The sequence below is a fragment of the Globicephala melas genome, chromosome 10 (assembly GCF_963455315.2).
Source record: "Globicephala melas chromosome 10, mGloMel1.2, whole genome shotgun sequence".
NCBI lineage: Eukaryota > Metazoa > Chordata > Mammalia > Artiodactyla > Delphinidae > Globicephala > Globicephala melas.
The window spans coordinates 74,594,728-74,607,305 of NC_083323.1; the positions used below are offsets into that span (position 1 = coordinate 74,594,728).

General features: G+C 38.3%; 1 protein-coding gene across 1 annotated transcript in view; it reads left to right on the plus strand.

Annotated features, from left to right (window-relative positions):
• The first annotated feature begins 33 nt into the window (after nucleotides 1-33).
• Nucleotides 34-12,578, plus strand: part of CPNE8 (copine 8) — a 246,164-nt gene continuing 233,619 nt past the window's right edge. The window contains exon 1 of the mRNA XM_060306321.1: nucleotides 34-41. The gene's annotated coding sequence lies outside the window, so the exon portion shown is untranslated. The remainder of the gene's footprint in view (nucleotides 42-12,578) is intronic.

Below are 12,578 nucleotides of genomic sequence, written 5' to 3' on the forward strand. Positions count from 1 at the left end.
GACTACTTTTTTGAAGAAAGAGAGAATCTTCGTTTTGACTTGTAAGTTCCAGTAAAACTTGCATTTTAAAAACTGATTTTTAAAGACTACATCCATAACATAAGGTTGGGTCCTATGGATGTACTAAATACTAGATTATATTAGGAGGAAATCAGATTAATTCTATTTAGAGTGTGGCCTGAGCACCGTCCCCAGCATTGCTTTGCATTTTATAGATTTTCTCTACCTGTTTATTGAAAATATAAGTGATTTAACCACATAGAAATGCTGGGTGGTATATATGGACATAATTTCAAACCATCCTATCCCTCAGTAGTTTTCTTAAAATTTCTACTTATACTCCAAGGTGATCCTCATATATTCCCATGGCTGACATTTCCCAGATCTTGGTTTCTCTCAGCTGCTTCTTTGTATAGTACATGGATCTCTGCCTAACTATGGCTCCCTTTATCTCTTTGTGGACTCATATTTCCAAGACTCAGGATGCTAAAGCTAGAATTTTTTTTTAACATCTTTATTAGAGTATAATTGCTTTACAATGGTGTGTTAGTTACTGCTTTATAACAAAGTGAATCACTTATACATATACACATGTTCCCATATCTCTTCCCTCTTGCATCTCCCTCCCTCCCACCCCTCTAGGTGGTCACAAACCACCTAGCTGATCTCCCTGTGCTATGCGGCTACTTCCCACTAGCTATCTATTTTACGTTTAGTAGTGTATATATGTCCATGCCACTCTCTCACTTGGTCACAGCTTACCCTTCTCCCTCACCATATCCTCAAGTCCATGCTCTAGTAGGTCTGTGTCTTTATTCCCATCTTACCCCTACGTTCTTCATGACATTTCTTTTCATAGATTCCATATATATGTGTTAGCATATGGTATTTGTTTTTCTACTTCTGGCTTACTTCACTCTGTATGACAGACTCTAGGTCTATCCACCTCACTACAAATAACTCAATTTCATTTCTTTTTATGGCTGAGTAATATTCCATTGTATATATGTGCCACATCTTCTTTATACATTTATCTGTTTAAGGACCCTTAGGTTGCTTCCATGTCCTGACTATTGTAAATAGAGCTGCAATGAACAATTTTGGTACATGACTCTTTTTGAATTATGGTTTTCTCAGAGTATATGCTCAGTCGTGGGATTGCTGGGTCGTATGGTAGCTCTATTTGTAGTTTTTCAAGGAACCTCCATACTGTTCTCCATAGTGACTGTATCAATTTACATTCCCACCAACATGAAAGAGTGTTTCCTTTTCCACACCCTCTCCAACATTTATTGTTTCTAGATTTTTTGATGATGGCCATTCTGACTGGTGTGAGATGATATCTCATTGTAGTTTTGATTTGCATTTCTCTAACGATTAATGATGTTGAGCATTCTTTCATGTGTTTATTGGCAATCTGTATATCTTCTTTGGAGAAATGTCTATTTAGGTCTTCTGTCCATTTTTGGATTGGGTTGTTTGTTTTTTTGTTATTGAGCTGCATGAGCTGCTTGTATATTTTGGAGATTAACCCTGTGTCAGTTGCTTCATTTGTAAATAGTTTCTCCCATTCTGAGTGTTGTCTTTTGGTCTTGTTTATGGTTTCCTTTGCTGTGCAAAAGCTTTTAAGTTTCATTAGGTCCCATTTGTTTATTTTTGTATTTATTTCCATTTCTCTAGGAGGTGGGTCAAAAATGATCTTGCTGTGATTTATGTCATCGAGTATTCTGCCTATGTTTTCCTCTAAGAATTTGATAGTGTCTGGCCTTACATTTAGGTCTTTAATCCATTTTGAGTTTATTTTTATGTATGGTGTAGGGAGTGTTCTGATTTCATACTTTTACATGTACCTGTCCAGTTTTCCCAGCACAACTTATTGAAGAGGCTGTCTTTTCTCCACTGTATATTCCTGCCTCCTTTATCAAAGATAAGGTGACCATATGTGCATGGGTTTATCTCTGGGCTTTCTATCCTATTCCATTGATCTATCTTTCTGGTTTTGTGCCAGTACCATAGTGTCTTCATTACTGTAGCTTTGTAGTATAGTCTGAAGTCAAGAAGCCTGATTCCTCCACTTCCACTTTTTGTTCTCAAGATTGCTTTGGCTATTCGGGGTCTTTTGTGTTTCCATACAAATTGTGAAATTTTTTGTTCTAGTTCTATGAAAAATGCCAGTGGTAGTTTCATAGGGATGGCATTGAATCTGTAGATTGCTTTGGGTAGTAGAGTCATTTTCACAGTGTTGATTCTTCCAATCCAAGAACATGGTATATCTCTCCATCTATTTGAATCATCCTTATTTCTTTCATCAATGTCTTATAATTTTCTGCATACAGGTCTTTTGTCTCCTTAGGTAGGTTTATTCCTAGATATTTTATTCTTTTTGTTGCAGTGGTAAATGGGAGTGTTTTCTTGATTTCACTTTCAGATTTTTCATCATTAGTGTATAGGAATGCCAGAGATTTCTGTGCATTAATTTTGTATCCTGCCACTTTACCAAATTCATTGATTAGCTCTAGTAGTTTTCTGGTAGCATCTTTAGGATTCTCTATGTATAGTATCATGTCATCTGTAAGCAGTGACAGCTTTACTTCTTTTCCGATTTGGATCCCTTTTATTTATTTTTCTTCTCTGATTGCTGTGGCTAGATCTTCCAAAACTATGTTGAATAAGAGTGGTGAGAGTGGGCAACCTTGTCTTGTTCCTGATCTTAGTGGAAATGCTTTCAGTTTTTCGCCATTGAGGATGACGTTGGCTGTGGGTTTGTCATATATGGCCTTTATTATGTTGAGGAAAGTTCTCTCTATGCCTATATTCTGCAGGGTTTTTATCATAAATGGTGTTGAATTTTGTTGAAAGCTTTCTCTGCATCTATTGAGATGATCATATGGTTTTTCTCCTTCAATTTGTTAATATGGTGTATCATGTTGACTGATTTCCATATATAGAAGAATCCTTGCATTCCTGGAATAAACCCAACTTGATCATGGTTTATGATCCTTTAAATGTGCTGTTGGATTCTGTTTGCTAGTATTTTGTTGAGGATTTTTGCATCTATGTTCATCAGTGATATTTGCCTGTAGTTTTCTTTCTTTGTGACATCTTTGTCTGGTTTTGTTCTTAGGGTGGCCTCATAGAATGAGTTTGGGAGTGTTCCTCCCTTTGCTATATTTTAGAAGAGTATGAGAAGCATAGGTGTTAGCTCCTCTCTAAATGTTTGATAGAATTCGCCTGTGAAGCCATCTGGTCGTGGGCTTTTGTTTGTTGGAAGATTTTTAATCACAGTTTCAATTTCAGTGCTTGTGATTGGTCTGTTCATATTTTCTATTTCTTCCTGGTTCAATCTCAGCAAGTTGTGCATTTCTAAGAATTTGTCCATTTCTTCCAGGTTGTCCATTTTATTGGCATAGAGTTGCTTGTAGTAATTTCTCATGATCTTTTGTGTTTCTGCACTGTCAGTTGTTACGTCTCTTTTTTCATTTCTAATTCTATTGATTTCAGTCTTCTCCCTATTTTTCTTGATGAGTCTGGCTAATGGTTTATCAATTTTCTTTATCTTCTCGAAGAACCAGCTGTTAGTTTTATTGATCTTTGCTATCATTTCCTTCATTTCTTTTTCATTTATATCTGATCTGCTCCTTATGATTTCTTTTCTTCTGCTAAATTTGGTCTTGTTTTGTTCTTCTTTCTCTAATTGCTTTAGGTGCAAGGTTAAGTTTTTTATTTGAGGTGTTTCCTGTTTCTTAAGGTAGGATTGTATTGCTATAATCTTCCCTCTTGTAACTGCTTTTGCTGCATCACATAGGATTTGGGTCGTCGTGTCTCCATTGTCATTTGCTTCTATGTATTTTTTGATTTCCTCTTTGATTTCTTCAGTGATCACTTTGTTATTAAGTAGTGTATTGTTTAGCCTCCATGTGTTTGTGTTTTTTACACATCATTCCTGTAATTGATATCTAGTCTCATAGCATTGTGGTCAGAAAAGATACTTGATATGATTTCAGTTTCCTTAAATTTACCAAGGCTAGCCTGTGACCGAAGATATGATCTACCTGGAGAGTGTTCCATGAGCACTTGAGAAAAGTGTGTGTTCTGTTGTTTTTGCATGGCATGTCATATAAATATCAATTAAGTCCATCTTGTTTAATGTATCATTTAAAGCTTGTGTTTCCTTATTTATTTTCATTTTGGATGATCTGTCCATTGGTGAAAGTGGGGTGTTAAAGTCCCCTACTATGAATGTGTTACTGTTGATTTCCCCTCTTATGGCTGTTAGTATTTGCCTTATGTATTGAGTTGCTCCTATGTTGGGTGCATAAATATTTACAATTGTTATATCTTCTTCTTGGATTGATCCCTTGATCATTATGTGGTGTCCTTCTTTGTCTCTTGTAATTATCTTTATTTTAAAGTCAATTTTGTCTGATATGAGAATTGCTACTCCAGCTCTCTTCTGATTTCCATTTTCATGGAATATCTTTTTCCATCCCCTCACTTTCAGTCTGTATGTGTCCCTAGGTCTGAAGTGGGTCTCTTGTAGACAGCATCTATACGGGTATTGTTTTAGTATCCATTGAGCCAGTCTGTGTCTTTCGGTGGGAGCATTTAATCCTTTTACATTTAAGGTAATTATCGATATGTATGTTCCTATTCCCATTTACTTAATTGTTTTTGTTTGTTATTGTAGGTCTTTCCTTCTCTTGTGTTTCTTGCCTAGAGAAGTTCCTTTAGCATTTGTTGTAAAGCTGGTTTGGTGGCACTGAACTCTCTCAGCTTTTGCTTGTCTGTAAAGATGTTAATTTCTCCATCAAATCTGAATGAGATCCTTTCTGGTTAGAGTAATCTTGGTTGTAGGTTTTTCTCCTTCATCACTTTAAATATATCCTGCCATTCCCTTCTGGCTTGCAGAGATTCTGCTGAAAGATCAGCTGTTAACCGTATGGGGATTCCCTTGTGTGTTATTTGTTGTTTTTCCCTTGCTGCTTTTAATATGTTTTCTTTGTATTTAACTTTTTATAGTTTGATTAATATGTGTCTCGGTGTGTTTCTCCTTGGATTTATCCTGTTTGGGATTGTGTGTGCTTCCTGGACTTGATTAACTATTTCCTTTCCCATATTAGGGAAGTTTTCAACTATAATCTCTTTAAATATTTTCTTGGTCCCTTTCTTTTTCTCTTCTTCTGGGACCCCTATAATTCAAATATTGGTGTGTTTATTGTTCTCCCAGAGGTCTCTGAGACTGTCCTCAATTCTTTTCATTCTTTTTTCTTTACTCTGCTCTGCAGTAGTTATTTCCACTATTTTATCTTCCAGGTCACTTATCCGTTCTTCTGCCTCAGTTATTCTACTATTGATTCCTTCTAGAGTATTTTTAATTTCATTTATTGTGTTGTTCATCATTGCTTGTTTGATCTTTAGTTCTTGTAGGTCCTTGTTAAATGTTTCTTGCATTTTCTCTCTTCTATTTCCAAGATTTTGGATCATCTTTACTATCATTATTCTGAAGTCTTTTAGGTAGACTGCCTATTTCCTCTTCATTTGTTAGGTCTGGTGGGTTTTTACCTTGCTCCTTCATCTGCTGTGTGTTTTTCTGTCTTTTCATTTTGCTTATCTTACTGTTTTGGGGTCTCCTTTTTGCAGACTGCAGGTTTGTTGTTCCCGTTGTTTTTCATGTCTGTCCCCAGTGGCTAAGGTTGCTTCAGTGGGTTGTGTAGGTTTCCTGGTGGAGGGGAGTAGTGCCTGTGTTCTGGTGGATGAGGCTGGATCTTGTCTTTTTGGTGGGCAGGTCCATGTCTGGTGGTGTGCTTTAGGGTGTCTGTGGCCTTATTATGATTTTAGGCAGCCTCTCTGCTAATGCATGGGACTGTGTTCCTGTCTTGCTCGTTGTTTCACATAGGGTGTCCAGCAGTGTAGCTTGCTGGTTGTTGAGTGAAGCTGGGTGTTGGTGTTGAGATGGAGATCTTTGGGAGATTTTCACCGTTTGATATTACATGGAGCTGGGAGGCCTTTTGTGGACCAGTGTCCTGAAGTTGGCTCTCCCACTTCTGTGGCACAGCCCTGATGCCTGGCTGGAGCACCAGGATCCTGTTCTCCACATGGCTCAGAATAAATGGGAGAAAAAATAAAAAGAAATAAAGAGGATAAAATAAAATAAAGTAAGATAAAATAATTAAAATAAAAAATAATTATTAAGAAAAATATTTTAAAAGTAAAAAAAAAGAAAGAAGAAAACTGGATGGTCAGAACCCTAGGACAAATGGTGAGCAAAGCTATACAGACAAAATCTCACACAGAAGCATATACATACACACTCACAAAAAGAGGAAAAGGAGAAAAAATAATATATCTTGCTCCCAAAGTCTACCTCCTCAATTTGGGATGATTCGTTGTCTATTCAGCTGTTCCACAGACGCAGGGTACATCAAGTTGATTGTGGAGCTTTAATCCGCTGCTTCTGAGGCTGCTGGGAGAAATTTCCCTTTCTCTTCTTTGTTTGCACAGCTCCTGGGGTTCAGCTTTGGATTTGCCCTGCCTCTGCGTGTAGGTCACCTGAGGGCATCTCTTCTTTGCTCAGACAGGATGGTGTTAAAGGAGCATCTGATTCGGGGGCTCTGGCTCACTCAGGCTGGGGGGATGGAGGGGGATGGATGCAGGCGAGCCTGAGGCAGCACAGGCCAGCATGACTTTGCACCAGCCTGAGGTGCGCCGTGCGTTCTCCCGGGGAAGTTGTCCCTAGGTCATGGGACCCTGGCAGTGGCGGGCTGCACAGGCTCCCGGGAGGGGCGACATGGATAGTGACCTGTTCTGGCACACAGGCTTCTTGGTGGCGGCAGCAGGAGCTTTAGCGCCTCATGCCCGTCTCCGGGGTCTGCTCTGATAGCCGTGACTCGCGCCCGTCTCTGGAACTCCTTTAAGCACCGCTCTTAATCCCCTCTCCTCATGCAGCACAAAACAAAGAGGCAAGAAAAAGTCTCTTGTCTCTTCGGCGGCTCCAGACTTCTTCCGGACTCCCTCCCAGCTAGCCGTGGTGCACTAACCCCTTTAGGCTGTGTTCACGCCACCAACCCCAGTCCTCTCCAGGCATCCGACCGAAGTCCGAGCCTCAGCTCCCAGCCCCTGCCTGTCCCGGCGTGTGAGCCTCTCGGGCTGGTGAGTGCTGGTTGGCACCGATCCTCTGTGCAGGAATTTCTCTGCTTTGCCCACCGCGCCCCTGTTGCTGTGCTTTCCTCCGTGGCTCTGAAGCTTCCCCCCTCCACCACCGGAGTCTCCGCCTGCGAAGGGGCTTCTGGTGTGTGGAAACCTTTCTTCCTTCACAGCTCCCTCCCACTGGTGCAGGTCCCGTCCCTATCCTTTTGTCTCTGTTTATTCTTTTTTCTTTTGCCTTACCCAGGTACGTGGGGACTTTCTTGACTTTTGGGAGGTCTGAGGTCTTCTGCCAGCAATCAGTGGGTGTTCTATAGGAGCAGTTCTACATGTAGATGTATTTCTGATATATCTGTGGAGAGGAAGGTGATCTCTGCATCTTACTCTTCTGCCATCTTCTCCCTGGAATAAAGCTAGAATTTTTAATATTCTTTTTATTTTGATGCTGAATCAGGCATATTAAAATATTATCTTTAAGTTCAACTCCCTATCCACAGAGAACCTGGAGTCAGTCTGTTTACAAGATATTATTAGTTATTGAGTTTTTGTTCCACAGAGGTGAACTGTGATACTTACCCACTTTCCCACACTGTTGTCTAATTTTAGCCCTCCTTGTATTGGTTTCTTAAGTCCACGTCATTTCACATTCATAATTGTGGCTATTATAGAATTGCCTTAGTAGAAGGAAAGGAAGGAAAATGGTGCTCTAAAAAGTATGATAGCAATCAAGTGTTAGTCAGTAGACCAGAGAGCAAAAATGAAGAGCTGGTCAGGTCATTCTGGAGAGAAGTAGGTAAAGAATGATTTACCTGTACACAGAGTGGTGGTCACGTGCTCATCTATACTGAACATGAGACTAAGGAAGCTAATGGATTTTAAGGAGTGTCCAGGTAAGAAAATATAATTCCACTGAACTTGGTGTTGGTTAGTCATTTAAATATTATGTCTATTTTACCAAATGCCATTTCAAGAGTTACTTTGACAAACTAATGACTCAAATGAGAATATATTAGGTTCGGGAAGCACCTGATACTTATACCGTGTTTGTCAAGCTCACCAGGTATGCTTGGTATGGACAAGGAAGACTTAAAGGTAGGAAGAAAGTTAGGCCATTGATAGAACAACGTATTTCTCTAATATTTTGTGATAAATCAGTAATATTGTACTCTATGTGATTCATGGAATTAAAAAAAACCCCAAAACTTCAGCACGCTTACTGGTGGAAATATGGAAGAAAAAAATGATTAGATGGTTTAATATGTTTGTTACTAATATCTTCCAGTGTTTTATAAACTAAGTAAAATAACTATGGAAGCTCATACCGTTTGAGAGTAAGTTTTGTAAGTACAGACAAAAAGATGTGATTCGTGATAGTAATACTACTGCTATTATTCACAGTTTGTAATAGAATCATTGCTATATGTAAACAGATTTAACCAATCCAATAAATTTCTGAGGCAGAGTTATCTCATATATATATATATTTTTTTTAGTTTTTCGGTATGCGGGCCTCTTACGGCTGTGGCCTCTCCCGTTGCGGAGCACAGGCTCCAGACGCGCAGGCCCAGCAGCCATGGCTCATGGGTCAAGCCGCTCTGTGGCATGTGGGATCTTCCCGGATCGGGGCACGAACCCATGTCCCCTGCATTGGCAGGCAGACTCTCAACCACTGCACCACCAGGGAAGCCCCAATCTCATTTTTGTAAATGAGAAAACTGAGGCCTGGATAGTTTAATGAACATGTTCATTGGATCTGTGCTTTCCAATATAGAATTAAATTTTGCATAAAATAGTTTATAATTTAATTGTACAAAGCCCGAATGTCTAAAATTTTATGAAGAGAATAAATAATGCCTGGACTGAGGAATTTTTATTTTTGGTCTTGGTTATCTAATACTGATGAAAGTAAATGTTTGAAGTGTTCTACTGCACAGTGAATGTAGTAATGGAATATATTTAATATAAGTAAGCAAAAGTAAGAATATATAGGAAATTAGTATGTTTGATTAGAATGGGAGCATGTTGTATTATTTTATCATAGTGTAACAAGAAGAAATAAAGTACCAAATTAATGTAGGTAAATGATATATTTTAACTTCTTCAGCTTTTTCCTTTTTTCTAAAATTTACAGGATTTCTCATAGAAATTGTATCATGTTTGAAATGTGAAAGCATATTGCAAACTTGAGATAAATAAGTATCATTTAAACTTTTGAATGTATTTGGTTAATTTCAGAAATTTGAGTCAAATAATATTATTTCAATTTTATATGATCTCTAAAAAATTCAGACAGTTAGGACCACAGAAGGGGATACCTGGAGAAGATTATCAAGAAAAGTAACAAGTATATTCTCTTAGTTTATGTACTATTTTTGATATCACTTTAAATAATTTCTTCTGATTTTGCACTTTTGTAAGTATCTCATATAACCTGGGAGAGCAGGCTTTCTTTCTTTTTTTTAAACATTGTGATTTTTCCACTATATCTGTCTAAATAAATGTGAAGAACAGTGTAATTGTTCTCTAGTTATGAGTACCTATTTATCCATTGTACCTATGATTAGTTTTTTAATTTTGTCTTAGCAATGTATTAGTCCTAGGAGAAAATGTTCATTGTAGAAAATTTAGGAAATGAGAAAAGGATAAAGTAGTCAGTAAAATCACCTGTAATCCCAATGTGCATCACTCAGAGCACTACCACAAATACTCCAACATGTTTACAGTAACATGTCCCTTTGAAGGAACAGCAGTGCTGAATAGTGCAGTAGTCTACATTGGCCAACAGATAGGTGTAAATGGTTTTCAGAATTGTGTTTTATTTAGTTAACCTGTGTATTGATTTTACAAAATTCTAGAAAACAATAAAAAAGAAGCTTTGGAAGTACAACATCTAAACAACTGCATATTATGGAAGGTTTGAGAAATGGCTTTGGGGAGGTATTTTTAGTTAGCTTTCAATGCTGATAGAAAATTGTAATCAGAGAGAGAGAGAAAGAAAATGAATGAATATGTATTCCTGATTCCTGGCAGCAGTGGCCCAAATTCCTGTATGTTCTTATTAATCCACAATTATTGTTATGGTGATTTGCGTGAGATATTTTTAAGATTAGTTTATCAGCTATGAGTCGTAAAATTCTCCTGCCTTTTTGATTTGATGTGTACTTACTCATTAAAGAGACATGGTTTCTGTCATCATGCTATGTATATATCACAGATAAAGTCATAAACTTTTATTTATTTTGTTATATAACTGTTACACCTATAATAGTATAGGTACTTTATAAATTACTTTGTTGTCATAGTTGAAAATTTTATTATTGGCAGAACAGCTGTACAGAAATGTCTTTGAGCAAGAAGTGTGGGTAGCTGTATCACTATGTAGTATGTGAGGAGAATGTGAGAAATCAGATATAATTCTTTTCGCTCTTGTTTTTCCATTTAGCCTAGAACAACAACAAGGGAGTTATAAGTGTAGGTTTGACTTACCTAGTAGATGATTTTCCTCCTTGATAAATCAGGTGGTGATAATTATGGAATGTATTATGTTATTACAATCTAGTTTTGAAGATTCTCAACACTTTGGGGGAAAGTATGTTGCTTTATTTTTTCCAATAATTGTCCCAACACTGCCAATTCCAGTTTTTCCCATTGGTTAAGGGCTACCTTAACAATGCCAAGGTCTAATTGCATGACTTTTCAGTCACTTTTGTTTATTAGAACCATCTCATTTTGTTAATAGTTATGTACTATTCATTTTAAAACTTTAATCTCAAACTTAATCCAAAACTCTTCACTTTCTCTCCCCTCATTTGGAGCTTCTATCATAACTACTTGCAGGAGAGAAGGGGAGTGGAAGAGCAGAAAGCTAGGGGAGTTGGGAGGCAGATATGTGGGTTCTACAAAGCCTAGACCTTAGAGGATACTGGCCACAGGGGTCACATATCAAGGGGACTAAAAAGCTGTGCAGTGGTGCTGAATCAAATCTCAGAGACAGAGTTTTGGGTGAAGTAGAAAAGAATAGCTTTATTGCTTTACCAGGCAAAGGGCGACACAGCATGCTGCTGCCCTTGAAAGGTTGTGTCCCAACCTGGGAAGATTTGTTGATGAGTTTTACAGCAAGGATTCAAGGGTGGGGTTCCTGATAAGATTAGTGTGTGTTCAGGGCCTTCATTCCTCTAATCTGGTCCCAGGTAATCTCTTGATGTGCTTCTCTGATTCCTTTAATCTGGCCTCAGGTGGTCTTCTCTGGAATGAATAATTCCAACATCTTCCATTTGTTGGAGGTTTTAATTCTATAAAGAGCTTAAAGATATTGTTATGTGTACTCCTTTAGGGTGAACCAGGGCCCTGCCCCAAGGGTGCACTATTGTTTCTCTGCTGCTCCTCCCTTGTCTCTGCATCCCCTCCCTTCCTTGATTAGCAACTGTTGTAATCTGCCCTTTGGAACTCAGGGAAGCTTATGTAGGCTGGAGTCTGTTCCCTACAAATGAGAAATGGGGGAAATGGAAAGGCTTCCATACCCAGGAGCCCCAGAGGGTCCTTCTTGCTTTCAAAAGGACATTGTTCCTTGTTCTTCAGCTCTTAGAAGGCACTTCCTAACACTGTCAGCTAACATTCTCTTCGATTGGCATCCTAGGATGGACCTATAGGCAGGTTCTTTAAGTGGCAGGGAAACCAGATGCTGTCCTCCTCTTCACACAATCACCCTAGGTTTTGGAGCTCCCCTTCACCTTGCTTTAGGGAGTGGAAAGAACCTCCTGATGTGCCCCCAGAAGTAAGGAATAGCCTGTCACTTCATGAGTAAGCTTTGTGGAGAAGGGTCTGACCCTAATGAGAGTGACTCAACGGGATCTGTGAGCTAAGCGTGAAGAGAAATGTAGTATCTTTTGTTTACAGCTTTGGCCTTAGTGGGAATTTCAGAAATACAGGAAAAATTCCAGTCAACATCTGTTACCCTCCACTAGAAAACATAATCCTTAGGAGCCATTCAAATCAGTTGCTGCCAATTCAGTACTCTACTAATAAGATTTCAACAACAGGATGAAATGGTTTACAAAATTGCTGTTAGTACATTTAGGCACAAGTGTACCATCCTGGGGGTAAACTACTGAACTTCTGCTTTGCAGTGTATTCTCTTTTACTTAAGGAGATTATGGCACTTATAAATATAGACAGACACCCACATTCACACAGCCCCACCCCCATGCACACAGATATATTTTTAACTATTTAGGATGTCGTGTTTATGTTCTGACTTGTGAGGATTAAAACCAGTGATAATTTTAGAAAAGTTAGAAGGAAAATTCTCTGAGAAGAAAAATCATGGTAATTTCAAGTGCATTGTAATCCAGCATATTATTTAAAGCCTTCAGAGGTATGCTGTAAATTACCTATTTTTGAGGTAATAGCATTAAAAGCTTTGTTAAAGACAATGA